This window comes from Macaca thibetana, chromosome X, assembly GCF_024542745.1.
Source record: "Macaca thibetana thibetana isolate TM-01 chromosome X, ASM2454274v1, whole genome shotgun sequence".
In the NCBI taxonomy this organism is placed as follows: Eukaryota; Metazoa; Chordata; class Mammalia; order Primates; family Cercopithecidae; genus Macaca; species Macaca thibetana.
Window position 1 is genome coordinate 101,027,033 of NC_065598.1, and position 16,399 is coordinate 101,043,431.

General features: G+C 36.5%; 1 protein-coding gene across 1 annotated transcript in view; it reads left to right on the forward strand.

Moving 5' to 3' along the window:
- Nucleotides 1-16,399, forward strand: part of IL1RAPL2 (interleukin 1 receptor accessory protein like 2) — a 604,886-nt gene that overhangs the window by 256,879 nt on the left and 331,608 nt on the right. The gene's annotated exons all lie outside the window — the stretch shown is intronic.

Here is a 16,399-nt window from a genome sequence, read left to right on the forward strand (position 1 = left end):
ATTTATCTTAGCTTATTAAAACTTCTTCTCAAATGGTAGGAATTCCTAGTTTATTTTACTGAAGCAAAATAAACAGACCTAAATGAATTAAATGGTTCTGTTAGTTGTGGCATCTATAAAATTAGGAAATTGGGTGAGTTGAATATAAGGTACCATAGCTATGTGCTCCAATATTCCTTCAAGCAAACATCTATGAATCCATGTGTAGATTTGGCTCCATAACAATAATGCCTTATATGTGATAGCACTCTCTAATTTACTTACATAAGCTTAATTGACTTGCAACTACCCTATTCCTCTACATATTTACTAAGTTCCTACTAATTGTCCAAAGTGTCATTAGGCTTTGAAAATATAAAGCTGAGGTAGACAGTCCCATGTTTATTGTCCCTATTTTAGAAAGAGGGGATCACAGACTCAAAGATGTTTAGTGACCAGAGATTACAATTGTGGAGCTAGGACAGAATTCCAAGCTGACTTAACCTGTTCATACTTACCTTCTACCTCTTGTGTGCAAGTAGATGGACCAGACAGAAATGCAAAAGTTAATTATATGGATATGTAGCCAAAAGCATGATCCATAAAAGAAAAAATGATAAATTACACTTCATCAAAATTTAAAACTTTGCTCTGTGAAAAACACTGGTCTTTCATGGAATAAAGAAAGACAAGTCACAGACTAGAAGGAAATATGCGCAAATGGCATATCTAACAAACTCGAATCTATAATATTTAAAGAACTCTTAGACTCAATAATAAGAAAACCAACAACACAATGAAAAATAGATTGAACAGACAATTGACCAAAGAAGATATACAGATGCTAAAGAAGCGCATGAAAAGATGCTAAATAAATATTTCTAGTCATTAGAGAGATGCAAGTTAAGACCACAATGTGCTACCATTAACATTCATTAAAATACTTAACATTTAAAAATACTGACAATACCAAGTGCTGACAAGGATGTGAAGGAACTAGAGCCCTCATCCATTCCTGGTAGAAATGCAAGATGATACAGTGCTCTGGAAAATGGTTTGGCAGGTTCTTATAAAGTTAAACATCTACTTACCATATGAAACAGCAATCTCAGAATGAAAACTCACATTTCCATAAAGATATATACATGACTGTTTACAGCAGCAGTATTCATAATTGCCAAAAACCAAGAACAGACTAAATGCTGTTCAACATGTGAATGAATTTTAAAAATTGTGGTGCATCCACACAATGAAGTACCACTTGACAATGAAAAGGAAGAAACCTTTGTCCACTTTTTGATGAGGTTGTTTTTTTCTTGTAAATTTGTTTAAGTTCCTTCTAAATTCTGGATATTAGACCTTTGTCGGATAGGTAGATTGCAAAATTTTTCTCCCATTCTGTAGGTTGCCTGTTTGCTCTGATGATAGTTTCCTTTGCTGTGCAGAAGCTCTTTAGTTTAATTAGATCCCATTTGTCAATTTAGCTTTTGTTGCAATTGCTTTTGGCAATTTTATCATAAAATCTTTGCCCATGCCTATGTCCTGAATGGTATTGCCCAGGTTTTCTTCTAGGGTTTTTATGGTTTTGGGTTTCACATTTAAGTCTTTAATCCATCTTGAGTTAATTTTTGTATGAGGTGTAAGGAAAGGGTCCAGTTTCAGTTTTGTACATATGACTAGCCAGTTTTCCCAGTACCATTTATTAAATAGGGAAGAGTTTCCCTGTTGCTTATTTTTGTCAGGTTTGTTGAAGTTCAGATGGTTGTAGATGTGTGGTCTAATTCCTGAGGTCTCTATTCTGTTCCATTGATCTATATGTCTATTTTGGTAACAATACTGTGCTGTTTTGGTTACTGTAGCTTTGTAGTATAGTTTGAAGTTAGGTAGCATGATGCTCCAGCTTTGTTCTTTTTGCTTAGGATTGTCTTGGCTATGTTGACTCTTTTATGGTTCCATATGAAATTTAAAGTAGTTTTTTCCAATTCTGTGTAGAATGTCAATGGTAGTTTGGTGGGAACAACAAACATATGAAAAGAAGTTCAACATAACTGATTGTTAGATAAATGGAAATCAAAACCATGATGAGATACCATCTCATGCCAGTCAGAATGGTGATTATTAAAAAGTCAAGAAGCAACAGATGCTGGTGAGGCTGTGGAGAAATAGGAATGCTTTTACAGTATTGGTGGGAATGTAAATTAGTTCAACCATTGTGGCAGATGGTGTGGTGATTCCTCAAGGATCTAGAACCAGAAATATCATTTGATCCAGCAATCCCATTACTGGGTCTATACCCAAAGGGATATAAATTATTCTATTATAAAGATGCATGCACACATATGTTTATTGCAGCACTATTCACAATAGCAAAGACCTAGAACCAACCCAAATGTCCATCAATGATAGACTGGATGAAGAAAATGTGGTACATATACACCATGGAATACTATGCAGCCACAAAAAGGAATGAGATAATGTCCTTTGCACGTATATGGATGAAGCTGGAAGCCATCATCCTCAGCAAACTAAGGCAGGAACAGAAAACCAAATGCTGCATGTTCTCACTCATAAGTGGCAGTTGAACAATTAGAATACATGGACACAGGGAGGGGAACAACACATACTGGGGCCTGTCAGGGTGGCGGCAAGGGAAGAGAGAGCATCAGGACAAATAGCTAATGCATGCAGGGCTTGATACCTGGGTGATGGGTTGATAGGTGCAGCAAACCACCATGGCACATGTATACCTATGTAACAAACCTACATGTCTGCACATGTGTCCCAGAACTTAAAGTAAAAATAAATAAATAAGAAAAGAAACAAACCATTGACATATGCAACAGTATGGATGAATCTCAAATGCACAATGCTGAATGAGAAAAGCCAGACACAAAAAGTTACATACTTTATTTTTTCCACTAAGATGACATTCTGAAAACAGCAAAACTATATTGAGAGAGAAGAGTTCAGTGATTAACAAGAGTTAAGGGTGGGGAGAGACTGACTTTAGAGGCCAGCATGAGGGCAATCATGCTGAGGTGTTATAACTGTCCTGTATCCTGTTTGTGGTGATCATTGCAGTCATCTATGCATGTGTTAAAACTCATAGAAATACATATCCAAAAATCGTAATAAAATAATTATTACACAGTAATCCTGACAGTTAAAATTGGTTCTAGCCAAAATATAAAAATAAGTGAGGTTTGAATTTAGCAATAAATGCTTCCTTTACTTTTTTGTTATTAGAGACACTTTTCTATGTATTGTCTTTCCTTAGTTCTTTCTCTCAGTTTTCAGGATATGATTTAATAACCAATTCACACAAAAGTTTAAATGACTGATAATAGCTACATGTGTTTCCTCTAGTAGGGCCATATTCATTTGAGCAGGTTACCAAAATCTTAAATTAAACTAGTGCATCTCCAACAGTGGGTGGGATTCCAAGCAACAGCCAATGGATAAAGGAGTTGTAGGGAGGAAGAGTCAGGACAACCTCCTTTGCATTACTGAAATGAAGACATATTTGCTTTGAAAATTTAATTTTGGAGGTTGTATAAGAATATTGCTTAGTCTATGTGGTACTATTGACAAAAATATAGAAATGTAGATAACACTCCCAAATACTAATGAATGTGCTCAAACCAGGAAGGGAAATCTTACATGGAACAATAAAAATAAGTGTCTTGAAATCTTAACTTCTTAGTAAAATAAATCATTTAGTTTATTGATTTTTACATCAGAATTCTGAAACTATATAAACTCATTGTAAAAATAGAAATGTATATATATACACCATATTTATTGTCACTTTCTGAGAGCTGAGCAACTATAGTTGCATATAAATCACTTTAAAACTTATGTAATAGTGAGAGTTCATTTGTAAATTATAGTATTTTTAAAGCAAAATGTCACCCAGTACTTTATTTTTACCTACATTTACATGTCAGGTTTCCTTAAAGTGAGGTATACCTACAAAAGAATGGGGAAGTTCTGAGCGCTATAGAATTTGCTTACTTCTTTTTTATTCTTATTAATATCAAATATAGGTAAACCAGACTTTACAAGCAATGCTACAAACAGTGTAGAAAGTGTCTGTACATCTATCATATAAATTAATGTTTATTAGATCTCAGTAAGAGTAATAAAGAGTTTCAAATAAATTGGAGCTGCAGTTCTTTTCAAAGTGACCCTGGTAAAAATGTGTCTGAATTGGAATACTTTACCTATATTGATTTTTGTTTTCATATCAAATTTGAAAAATATGTCAGGTGTACTTTGAAGGTACATAAAGCATATATTCCTAATTGTATTTATTTTTTGCTACTGTCTGTGTCAGATGTACTAGAAACATAGGGATTATTAAAATTAACTAAAACATGGCATTGTTACCCATTTAGAAACAGGTGCTAGGAACTCTCAATCTTGGGTCCTATGTACCCAGTTTCAATCTTACTGGTCAATTCTGTTTAAAAGCAATCCAAACCAGAATTTTCTCTGAGGAGAACAACAGTAAAATATAAAGTTTTACCATGGGTTAAAAAAAATAGTTGAGTGGATGAATATTTAGTCACAGCCATTAACCTTTAATTTTAATGGTTTCGATTGAGGAAGAAGTTTTTGTTTTTAGCATAACACTTAAGTAAATGAATGGTTTGATCAAAATTTACTGTTACAGGCTAAAAGTATGAGATGGATAATAGAGTATCAGAGATGCCAGTCAAGCCACTGAAGAAATGGATTCAACCTAATAAAGAGCGTAACTCATCAAACTTAACCATGACAAGCCTAAATATTCCCATTTCATCAAAATAAAATGGCAATTGAGTGTTTTAAAATTAATGTTATCAGCTCTTCATTCATCCAGTCATTCTAGGCCCTGCTTCCCAACTTTGAACAACTTCCACCTCTGCCTGTTCCCTCTAACTAGGGAAATGTATCAGACTAAGTGAAGATTTAAGCAATGGCACAGAGGTTGATGACTTGAGGAATAATGACCTGGTTAAGTACCAGATAATGGGTATGTGCCAAAGATTGAGGAGAGGCTTTGGCTAGAAACAAGGGGATGTTTGAATTAGCCTGACTTATAAGATCCCGAAGCAACCAGCTCCAGATAAAAGAATCTGGGATATTAAATAAGGAAGGAAATAGTAGAAAGAGGTAAAAGACCAAACTTGATAACCCAAAGGATTATGAAACTCTGTTTTGGGGTTACATTAGAAGATGATTTAGGGATGTGGTATATGAGTACATCAGGAAGTAGTTGTGTGTTGGACAAAAAGAACCATGGAAATATAGAATCTCTTTTTGTGCCCATAATATAGACTAAGCTGACATCATTGTGGTGGCTTTCATTTCTGTTAGATGGGCTCGTCTGTGGTGAGGTCCAACAGATTTGGCTTTACTTAAAAGTTCTTCAAGATTTCAGAGTGACAAGATTACAGGGTATTGGTGTGGCATCCCTCGTCTCCCATTGGTCTTCACAACCTCAAGGAGAAGACAAATAACTGAGCATAAGGAATTTATGCAAACCTCAGGTTCATGTAGAGGTCACTTTTTCCTGTTGGTTAGTAACCTGCTTGTATGTCTGACATTGCTTGGCTGTGTGTCCCCACCCAAATCTCACGTGGAATTGGAATCCCCAGCTGTCAGGAAAGGACCTGGCAGAAGGTTATTCGATCGTGGGGGCAGTTTCCCTCATGCTGTTTTAGTGGTAGTGAGGCAGGTCTCACAATATCTGATGGCTTAAAAGTGGCAGTTTCCCTGGCACTCCCTCTATCTCCTGCTGCCAGGTAAAATATGCCTTGCTTCCCCTTCACCCTCTGCCATGATTGTAAGTTTCCTGAGGCCTTTCCAGCCATGCAGAACTGTGAGTCAATTAAACCATTTTGTTTATAAATTACCCAGTCTCAGGTAGTATCTTTATAGCAGTGTGTAAACGAACTAATACAGTGTTCCTACCCTGTTGCCATTTGTGAGCTTCAACTTTATCTTCTGTCTGTGATCTTGGCTTGACTGTTGGCTCAGCTCTTGCATGATCATGATCTTACTTCCTTTTTGCTGCATGTGCTTTACTTCAGATCCTGATTGATCCTGTATGTTTGAGCCTAAGAGCACAACCACAAGTCCGAATTGCCCCTTGTGCAAATGTTCGGCATTTTTTTTAGACTCTACTCTGATTCCTGTTAATCCTAGTATATTGGCTCAATCAGAAGGCCCAAGATCCTTCCCTTTGCAATACAACTTTTGCTGTACAAAAAAAAAAAAATGGGTTAAGGAAAAGGATGGAAGAAAAAATGATACTAAGGAGACATTAAGGTAGGAGAACCTCCTTAATATTTTGTCTATTCTACAGAAACCATCTTCTCTTATAAAATATTTTTGGTACAGCCAGAGAAAAACACATTGCACTGCACAGGAAAGATAATTTCTCTGGCCCAGAGTGATGTTATGTATGTGTATGTCTGGAAATGAGCCAGGCTGAATGCGGACAGAAAATATCAATGAAAATGGGATATGAAGTTGAATTTGAAGATTATTTTGGGTAATTAAAAACATCTGATGACCTTGGCAGACTACTAAATTAAATCTGAGTTAAAAGATGGTTTGGAGCTTTAGGAACAAGAGTCCGCAGGTATATTTCTCTGTTGATAACTATTTGTGATGGAAGAAACGAGGTGAGGAATGCCTAGGTGAATGTCTTTCACAGCTAAATTGAAACATAGAGACTCAGGCAGAAATGGTCACGGAGGTTTACTTTTAAAAATAAATTCATATACCAGCTCAGAAAACATCCCACAAAATGACACTATGTGAAGGGTTGTCCCCTTGGAAAAGGAATTCAATTTTGAATTATCTATACTATAGACCTTGAAAGTCTTTAGTCACTTCATCCAATGAAAAATGGAGATGTTTGACTTAGTGACAGATGATCTGCCCAACAATGTTTTCTTTCTTCTATTGCTGCTTCAATTGTATATTTAGTGAATTAGTTGTGATTGATGATAGCATTTTAAGCACTTGATAGTTTTTTTCTGGTGAAAAGATGGCATAATTTAACTATATTAATAGTTTTAGGTTTAAGTATAGCACAATATATTTTTATAATCCTTCAGTAGTGAAGCCACAATTTATACAAATGGATTCATTCTGTCTTTAGATGAATCAACTCTGACAAAAGGATGTCATTTAATGTTGCTCATCCTTCAGAGATGCAAAACTCAAGGCTACATTGCTCTGATATGAAATAACTTTGGAGTTTTGAATGCCTGGCAAAATTTGTATATGCCACTAACAGTAACTTAAGTGGTTTGTACAGCTGGAGCCAAATGTGCTCTGCAGGGAAAAATATCACCAACTGCTATAATTTTCACATAAGTAATAGGACTAAAGAAACAGTTTTGTTCAGAAACAACACCTTCTCTAAAATCTGGGCATGGAATGTTCAATCGGTGATATGGATTGGCTGTGTCTCCACCAAAATTTCACCTTGAATTGTGATAATCCCCACATGTCAAAGGTGGGGCCAGGTGGAGATGATTGAATCATGTTTCCCCCATACTATTCTTGTGGTAGTGAATAAGTTTCAAGAGATTTGATGGTTCTATAAATGGGAGTTCCCCTGCACAAGCTCTCTTGCCTCCCGCCATGTAAGATGTGTCTTTCTTCGTCTTTGCCTTCTGCCATGATTGTGAGGCCTCCCCAGCCATGTGGAACTGTGAGTCCATTAAACCTCTTTTTCTTTATAAATTACTCATTCTCGGGTATTTCTTTATTACCACCATGAGAACAGACTAAGACAATCAATGCCAATGTCTATTAATAACATAATTATGTACAATGTAAAGTGTTAGTAATTACTTCAGATTAGAAAGCTGCTATTTTACCTCAGGCAGTATTATTTGGAGTCTGGTATATATCAGATTTAAGGTGATTACCCTAAAACCTTAGAAGAAATAATATTAACTAAATGTTATTTTCTACTTAGTCTATTACTTTCTGCAGAATAATAGTTTATGCTCTTACTTAGTAAATATCGCAGTAGGGGAGAAAATATAAGAGTGTACCCATATACTCATACAATCTCCTTTAGTGTGACTACCACATCACAGTATCTTAGTGCTACCTGAATGCCAATAGCTACGTTTTGTAAACGGAGACGAAAGAGAACTAGGGAAATTAATTGATGTGATTATTCTTCAGTAGTGCTGTATAATGAAGTATTTACTTAAGCTTGTAGGCCTTTAAGTGAACTTTCAACATTTCTAATATTGAATGAACCCAGACCTCTCTTAAAACATGCCAGTTCATATATATTATGCTTATAAGATTCAAATGTTCTCTCATACTGATAGTCTTAAACTGAGATATATTTAGCTTATCAATGTCAAATTAAGACATGACAGGTTCCCAAAGACATATAAACATGACCCTGACAAATGAATATACTGGAAGCTGGATCTTATGTATAAGTAGTAGCTTTCATTCTCTTCCAGATCTGGGGTGTATGTGTATGTGTGAAGTTGATTGTATAAATGTAAAAATTTATCCAAATCTTTGATATGAGTTTCTGTGGGGCCTTTGGATGGTACCTCATCAAGTTCAGGAACATAACAGTGCATCCAGGAGTGAGAGAAAGGGTTTGTATGCAAGTGATAGCTTTAGAAGAGCAGTTCTTTCACAGGGATAGTAGTAGGGATCCATTCTGACATAGGTTTGAAGACTAGTCTTAATACTCAAATATTTCCTCACGAATAATTTTATTTATAGTATTTTATAAGTAATAACTACAGAAAGGCTCATTATTATGAATTTTTTTTTTTTTTTTTTTTTTTTGTGGAATCTCGCTCTGTCACCCAGGCTGGAGTGCAGTGGCACGATCTCAGCTTATTGTAAGCTCCACCTCCCAGGTTCATAACATTCTCCTGCCTCAGCCTCCCAAGTAGCTGGGACTACAGGTGCCCACCATCACGCCTGGCTAATTTTGTTTCTGTATTTTTAGTAAAGACGGGGTTTCACTGTGTTAGCCAGGATGGTCTCAGCTAGTCTCAATCTCCTGACCTCGTGATCTGCCCACCTTGGCCTCCCAAAGTGCTGGGATTACAGACATGAGCCACCATGCCCGGCCATGAATTGTGTTCTTATTACCTACCAGGGGTATAAAAATGTGCAGTCTTCTGATCCTAGCTCTAGGCAAACAAATTCATAAGGTGCAAACATTGTGTAATCCCTTCAATATTGCTGTCTGTCACTATTCACGAATGTTAGCTCCCTATTATCCCCAAACTTTGTGGCATGTTTTAAAAATCTGTCCCTAGCCTGTAAAGGCCCCAAATGATACCAACCTCCCATCTCTTACATGCTTATATTTTTTACCTCTGACAGAAGGACATGTAAAGCTCTGCCTACATTTCCATTATTTACACCCGAATCATTGTAGCATTTCACACCCCAAATCCCCTAATAATGTGCAGTAGAAGCTCTATGCCCAAACTGTATTGGCATATGCCACGTGCTGGATCCCTTCTACTTTGAGTGAGGACAAAGAGTCTTCATACAGGCTGGGCACGGTGGCTCACACCTGTAACCTCGGCACTTTGGGAGACTGAGGCATGCAGATCACTTGAGGATGGGAGTTCAAGACCAGCCTGACCAACATGGTGAAACTCCATCTTTACTATAAATACAAAAAGTAGGCCAGTGTGGTGGTGGGAGCCTGCAATCCCAGTTACTCAGGAGGCTGAAGCAGGAGAATTGCTTGAATCCAGGAGGCAGAGGTTGCAGTGAGGCGAGATTGCACCACTGCACTCTAGCCTGGGCAACAGAGCAAGACTCCACCTCAATCAATTAATCAATAAAATAAAAATAGTCTTCATACAAAGGGTAGATTATAACCCATGGTACTTTATAGGTAGTGTCTTCATTGGATTGATAATTTAAAAGTTTTGATTGATTTCTTTTTAAAATGTTTTAATTTTTAATTATTGGTACATAGTAGGTGTATACATTTATGGGTACATGAGATATTTTGGTATAGACAAGCAATTTGTTATAATCACATCATGGAAAATTGGGTATCCACCCCTCCAGCATTTATTATTTGTGTACAAACAATCCAATTATACTTTTTTAGTTATTTTAAGATGTGCAATTAAATTATTATTGACTATAGTTTCTGTGTTGTGCTATCAAATACTAGGTCTTATTCATCCTTTCTATTTCTTTTGTACCCATTAACCTTCCCCACCTGTCCCACAATCCCCCTCTACCTTTCCTAGCCTCTGGTAACCATCCTTTATTCTTTATCACCATGAATTTAAATGTTTTGATTTTTATATCCCACAAATGAGTAGAACATATGGTGTTTGTGTTTCTGTATCTGGTTTATTTGACCTAACATCATGACCTCAAATTCCGTCCATGTTTTTGCAAATGACAGGGTCTCAATCTTTTTTATGGCTGAATAGTACTCCTTTGTGTATAAGTACAACATTTATCCATTCATCTGCTGATGGACACTTAGGTTGTTTCCAAATCTTGGCAATTGTAAACAGTGCTGCAACAAGCATAGGAGTGTAGATGTCTCCTTCATATACTGATTTCCTTTTTGGGGTGTATGTACACAGCAGTGGGATCGCTGGATCATATGGTACCTCCATTTTTAGTTTTTTGAGGAAACTCCAAACTGTTCTCTATATTTGTTGTACTCATTTACATTCCCAACAACAGTGAACAAGGGTTCCCTTTTCTCCACATCCTTGCCAGCATTTGGTATTGCCTGTCTTTTGGATGAAAGCCATTTTAACTGGGGTGAGAGTATATCTTATTGTAGTTTTGATTTGCATATCTCTGATGATCAGTGATGTTGAGCAACTTTTCATATGCCTGCTTGCCATTTGTATGTCTTCTTTTGAGAAATGTCTATTCAAATCTTTTGCCCAATTTTAATCAGATTCTTAGATTTTTTTTTCCTATAGAGCTGTTGAACACCTTATATATTCTGGTTATGAATCCCTTGTCAGATGGATAATTTGCAAATATTTTTTCTCACCCTGTGGATTGTCTCTTCACTTTGTTGATTTTTTCCTTTGCTGTGCAGAAGCTTTTTAACTTGACGTGATCCCATTTGTTTATTTTTGTTTTGATTCCTGTGCTTGTGGGGTGTTACTCAAGAAATTTTTGCCCAGACCAATGTCCTGGAGATTTTCCCCAGTATTTTCTTATAGTTGCTTCATAGTCTGATGTTTTAGATATAGATCTTTAATTCATTCTGATTTGATTTTTGTATATGGTGAGAGGCACCATGTTTCATTCTTCTGCATATTTTGTAATAATGCTAAAAGTATAATTATTAATATGTAATAATTACAAATATTTGTAGGTAAAATAATATTGTTTTATTTATTTATATTTATTTATTTTTAAATTTTAAGTTGCGGGATACAAGTGGAGAATATGTAGGTTTGTTACATAGGTATACCTGTGTCATGGTAGTTTGCTGCACCTATCAACCTGTCATCTAGGTTTTAAGCCCAGCATGCATTAGCTATTGGTCTTAATGCTCTCCCACCCTGTTGAGGATTTTTGCATCAATATTTATCAGATATATTGGCCTGCCAGGTTTTATTTTTATTCTCATGTGTCTTTGTCTGGTTTTGGTGTCAGGGTAAAACTAACCTTATAGAATGAGTTTGAAAGTATTCCCTTATTCTCTATTATTTGGAATAGTTTCAGAAAAATTGGTATTAGTTCTTTAAATGTTTGGTAGAGTACAGCAATGAAGCCATCAGTTCCCAGGCTTTTCTTTTCTGGGAGACTTTTTATTATGGCTTGGAACTTGTTACTTATTCTTGATCTGTTCACGTTTTGGATTTCTTCTTGATTCAGTCTTGATAGGTTGTATGTATCTAGGAATGTATCAGATTATTCCAGATTTTCCAATTTATTGGCATAACTTACTCAAAGGAGCCACTAATGATTATTTGAATTTCTACAGTGTCAGTTGTAATGTCTTTTTTTTTTCATCTCTGATTTTATTTATTTGGGTCTTCTCTCTTTTCTTCTTAGTTGGGCTAAAGATTTGTCAACTTTGTTTATCTTTACAAAAAAACAAATTTTTGTTTCCTTGATTGATTTTATTATTTTCTTTATTTTAAATTCATTTATTTCTGCTATGGTCTTTATTATTTCTTTTCTTCTAGTAATGCTGGGTTTGGTTTGCTCTCAGTTTTGTAGTTCTTTTAGATGTATCATTGGGTTATTTATTTGAAGTTTTCCTTTTTTTGATGTAGGGACTTACAAATTTTTCTCATAGTACTGCTTTTGCTATATCCCATAGGTTTTGTATGTTTTGTTTTTATTATCATGTGTTTTAAGAAAGTTTCCAATGTTCTTAATTTCTTCATTGACCCACTGCTTATTCAGGAGAATATTCTTTAATTTCCATGGATTTTACAGTTTCCAAGATTCTTCTTGTTATTGACTTCTAGTTTTATTGCATTGTAGTCAGAGAAGATGCTTGATATTATTTCAGTTTTTTTTTTTAATGTTTTAAGACTTATTTTGTGACCCAGCAGCATATGGTCTATCCTTGGTTTATCTATGTGCTGAGGAAAATAATGTGTATTTTTCAGGTGTTAGATGAATTGTTCTATAAATTTCAATTAGATCAATTTGGTCTCTAGTACAGATTAAGTCTGATGTTTCTTTGTTGATTTTCTGTCTGGAAGCTATGTCCAATGCTGAAAAAGAGGTGTGGAATTCCCCTGCCATTATTATATTAGGATTTATCTCTCTCATTAGCTCTAATAATATTTGCTTTATATATCTGGGTGCTTCAGTGTCAAGTGCTTATATATTTAAAATTGTTATATCCTCTTGCAGAATTGCCCCCTTTATCATTGTATAATGACTTTCTCTGTCTCTTCTTACACTTTTTTGTGTTAAAATCTATTTTGTCTGATATAGGTATAGCTATTCCTACTCTTCTCTGGTTTCCATTGCCATGGGATATCTTTTTCCATCCCTTTATTTTCAGCCTACATGTATCTTTCTACAAGGTGTGTTTTTGTAGGCAACAGATCATACAGTCTTATTTTTCCATCTATTCAGCCACTCTACATCTTTTCGTTGGAGAGTTTAGTCCGCCTACATACAATGTTATTATTGACACATAAGGACTTATTCCTCCCATTTTGGTATTGGTTTCTGGTTGTTTTGTGTCCTCCTCTTCCTTTTTTCCTTCCTTCATGTCTTCCTTTTAGCAAAATTGATTTTCTCTGCTGGTATATTTTAATTTCTTGATTTTTATTTTTTGTGTATCTGTTGTATGTTTTATCTTATAACCCATTAGTTTAAACTGATGACAACTTAACACTGATTGCATAAACAAAGAAACCAGCATGCAGGAAAATTAATAACAATTCCACACTTTAACTTTGTCTCTCCACTTTTTAACTTTTTATTGTTTCTCTTATGTCTTATCGTTCCATATATTTGAAAGTTGTTGTAGTTATTATTTTTGATTGGTTCATCATTTAGTCTTTCGACTTAAGTGAAGAGTAGTTTACACAATTACAGTGTTATACTATTCTGTGTTTTTCTATGCATTTACTATCACCAGTGAGTTTCGTACCTTCAGGTGATTTCTTCTTGCTCATCAATGTCCTTTTCCCTCAGATTGAGGAACTCCCTTTAGCATTTATTATAGGATAGGGTTGGTGTTGATGAAATCCCTTACATTTTATTTGTCTGGGAAGGTCTTTATTTCTCCTTCATGCTTAAATAATATATATATACACACACACATATATACACACACATATACATATATATATAACCAGATATACTATTATATCTGGCAAATATATATATTTTATATATTATATATTTATATATAATATATTATATATGTATTTCATTATATACATATATATATATATATATTTTTTTTTTTTTTTTTTTTTTTTACCAGATATACTATTCTAGGGTAAAAGGGTTTTTTTCTTCAGCACTTTAAATATGTCATTTCAAATGTCTCCTGGCTTATAAGGTTTCCACTGAAAAGTCTGCTGCCAGATATATTGAAACTCCATTATATGTTATTTGCTTCTGTTCTCTTATTGTTTTTAGGATCCTTTTATCCTTTACCTTTGGGAGTTTGATTATTAAATGCCTGAGGTAGACATCTTTAGGTTAAGTGTGCTGGGTGTTCTATAACCTTCTTGTACTTGAATGCTGATATTTTCCTCTCTCCCTATCTCTTTGTCTACCTCCTCTTTAAGGCCAATAACTTTTTTTTTTTTTTGATACATAGTTTCGCTCTTGTTGCCCAGCTGGAGTGCAATGGTGCAATCTTAGCCCAGTGCAATCTCTGCCTCCCAGGTTCAAGCGATTCCCCTGCCTCAGCCTCCTCAGTAGATAGGATTACAGGTGCCCACCACCATGCCTGGCTAATTCTTGTATTTTTAGTAGAGACGAGGTTTCACCATGTTGGTCAGGGTGGTCTTGAACCGCTGATCTTAGGTGATCCATCCACCTTGGCCTCCCAGTGTGCTGGGATTACAGGTGTGAGTCATCATGCCGGGCCCAAGGCCAATAACTCTTATATTTGCCCTTTCCAGGTTTTTTTCTCTAGATCTTGTGGATGTGCTTCTTTGTTTTATTCCTTTTGTCTCATCTGTGTATTTTCTTTCTTTCTTTCTTTTTTTTTTTTTTTTTTTGAGATGGAGTCTGGCTCTGTCGCCCAGGCTAGAGTGCAGTGGCGCGATCTCAGCTCACTGCAAGCTCCGCCTCCCAGGTTCACACCATTCTCCTACCTCAGCCTCCCGAGTAGCTGGAACTACAGGCGCCCGCTACCACGCCTGGCTAATTTTTTTTTTTTTTTTAATTTTAGTAGAGACGGGGTTTCACCATGTTAGCCAGCATGGTCTCGATCTCCTGACCTCGTGATCCGCCCGTCTCGGCCTCCCAAAGTGCTGGGATTACAGGCATGAGCCACTGCCCCCGGCCTGACTGTGTATTTTCAAATAGCCTGTCTTCAAGCTCACCAATTCTTTCTTCTGCTTGATCAGTCCTGCTATTAAAAGATTCTGATGCATTCTTCAACATGCCAATTGTATTTTCATCTCTAGAAATTCTGCTTCATTTTTAAAAAGTATTTCAATCTCTGTTAAATTTATCTGATAGAATTCTGAACTCCTTCTCTGTGTTATATTTAATTTCTTTGAGTCTCCTCTCAACAGCTATTTTGAATTCTCTGTCTGAAAGGTCATGTATTTCTGTTTCTTCAGGATTGGTCCCTGGTGTCTTATTTAGTTCATTTGGTGAGGTCATGTTTTTCTGGATAATGCTAATGCTTGTAAATGTTTTTAAGTGTCTGGGCAATGAAAGTTAAGTATTTATTGTAATCCTCACAGTCTGGGCTTTTTTTGTGTCTGTCTTGGGAAGGCTTTCTAGGTATTCAAATGGTCCTGGGCCCCAAGCTCAATAGCACTGTGGTTTTTGCAGACTCACAGAGGTACTGCTTTGGTAGTCTTGGATAAGATTCAGAAATATGGCCAGGTGCTGTGGCTCATGTCTGTAATCTCAGCCCTTTGGGAGGCCGAGGCAGGCAGATCATGAGGTCAGGAGATCGAGACTACCCTGGATAACACGGTGAAACCCCATCTCTACTAAAAATACAAAAAATTATCCAGGCGTGGTGGCAGGCGCCTGTAGTCTCAGCAGCTCGGGAGACTGAGGCAGGAGAATGGTGTGAACCCTGGAGGCGGAGCTTACAGTGAGCCAAGATTGTGCCACTGCACTCTAGCCTGGGTGACAGCATGAGACTCCATCTTAAAAAAAAAAAAAAAAAAGCTGGGCGTGGTGGCATGCACCTGTAGTCCCAGATACTCAGGAGGCTGAAGCAGGAGAATTGCTTGAACCAGAAAGGCAGAGGTTGCAGTGAGCCAAGATTGCACCACTGCACTCCAGCTTGGTGACAGAGAGAGACTCTGTAAAAAAAAAAAAAAAAAAAAAAAAAAATCCAGAAGTGTTCTCTGGATTACTGGGCAGAGACTTGTTCCTTTTCCTTACTTTATCCCAAGCAAATGGTGTCTCTCTCCCTCTGCTGAGCCCCCTAGAATTGAGAGTGTGGTGATGCAAGCACCCCTATGGCTACCACCACTGGGATTGCAATGCGTCAGATCTGAAGCCAGCAGAGCACTGGACCTTATCCAAGGCCCTTCCCTTTAGTGCAGTGAGTTCCCCAAGGCCCCAGGCATGTCCAGAGATGCTATTTGGGAGCCAGAGATTGGAGTCAAAAGCCTTAGCAGTTCACCTGATGTTCTCTTCTAGTGTTTCAGCCATTAGGATGGGCGATTCCCCTCTGGCTAGGTGTGGTACAAATGCTCCCTCCATTCACAGTCGCTGGCTAAGTCCAACA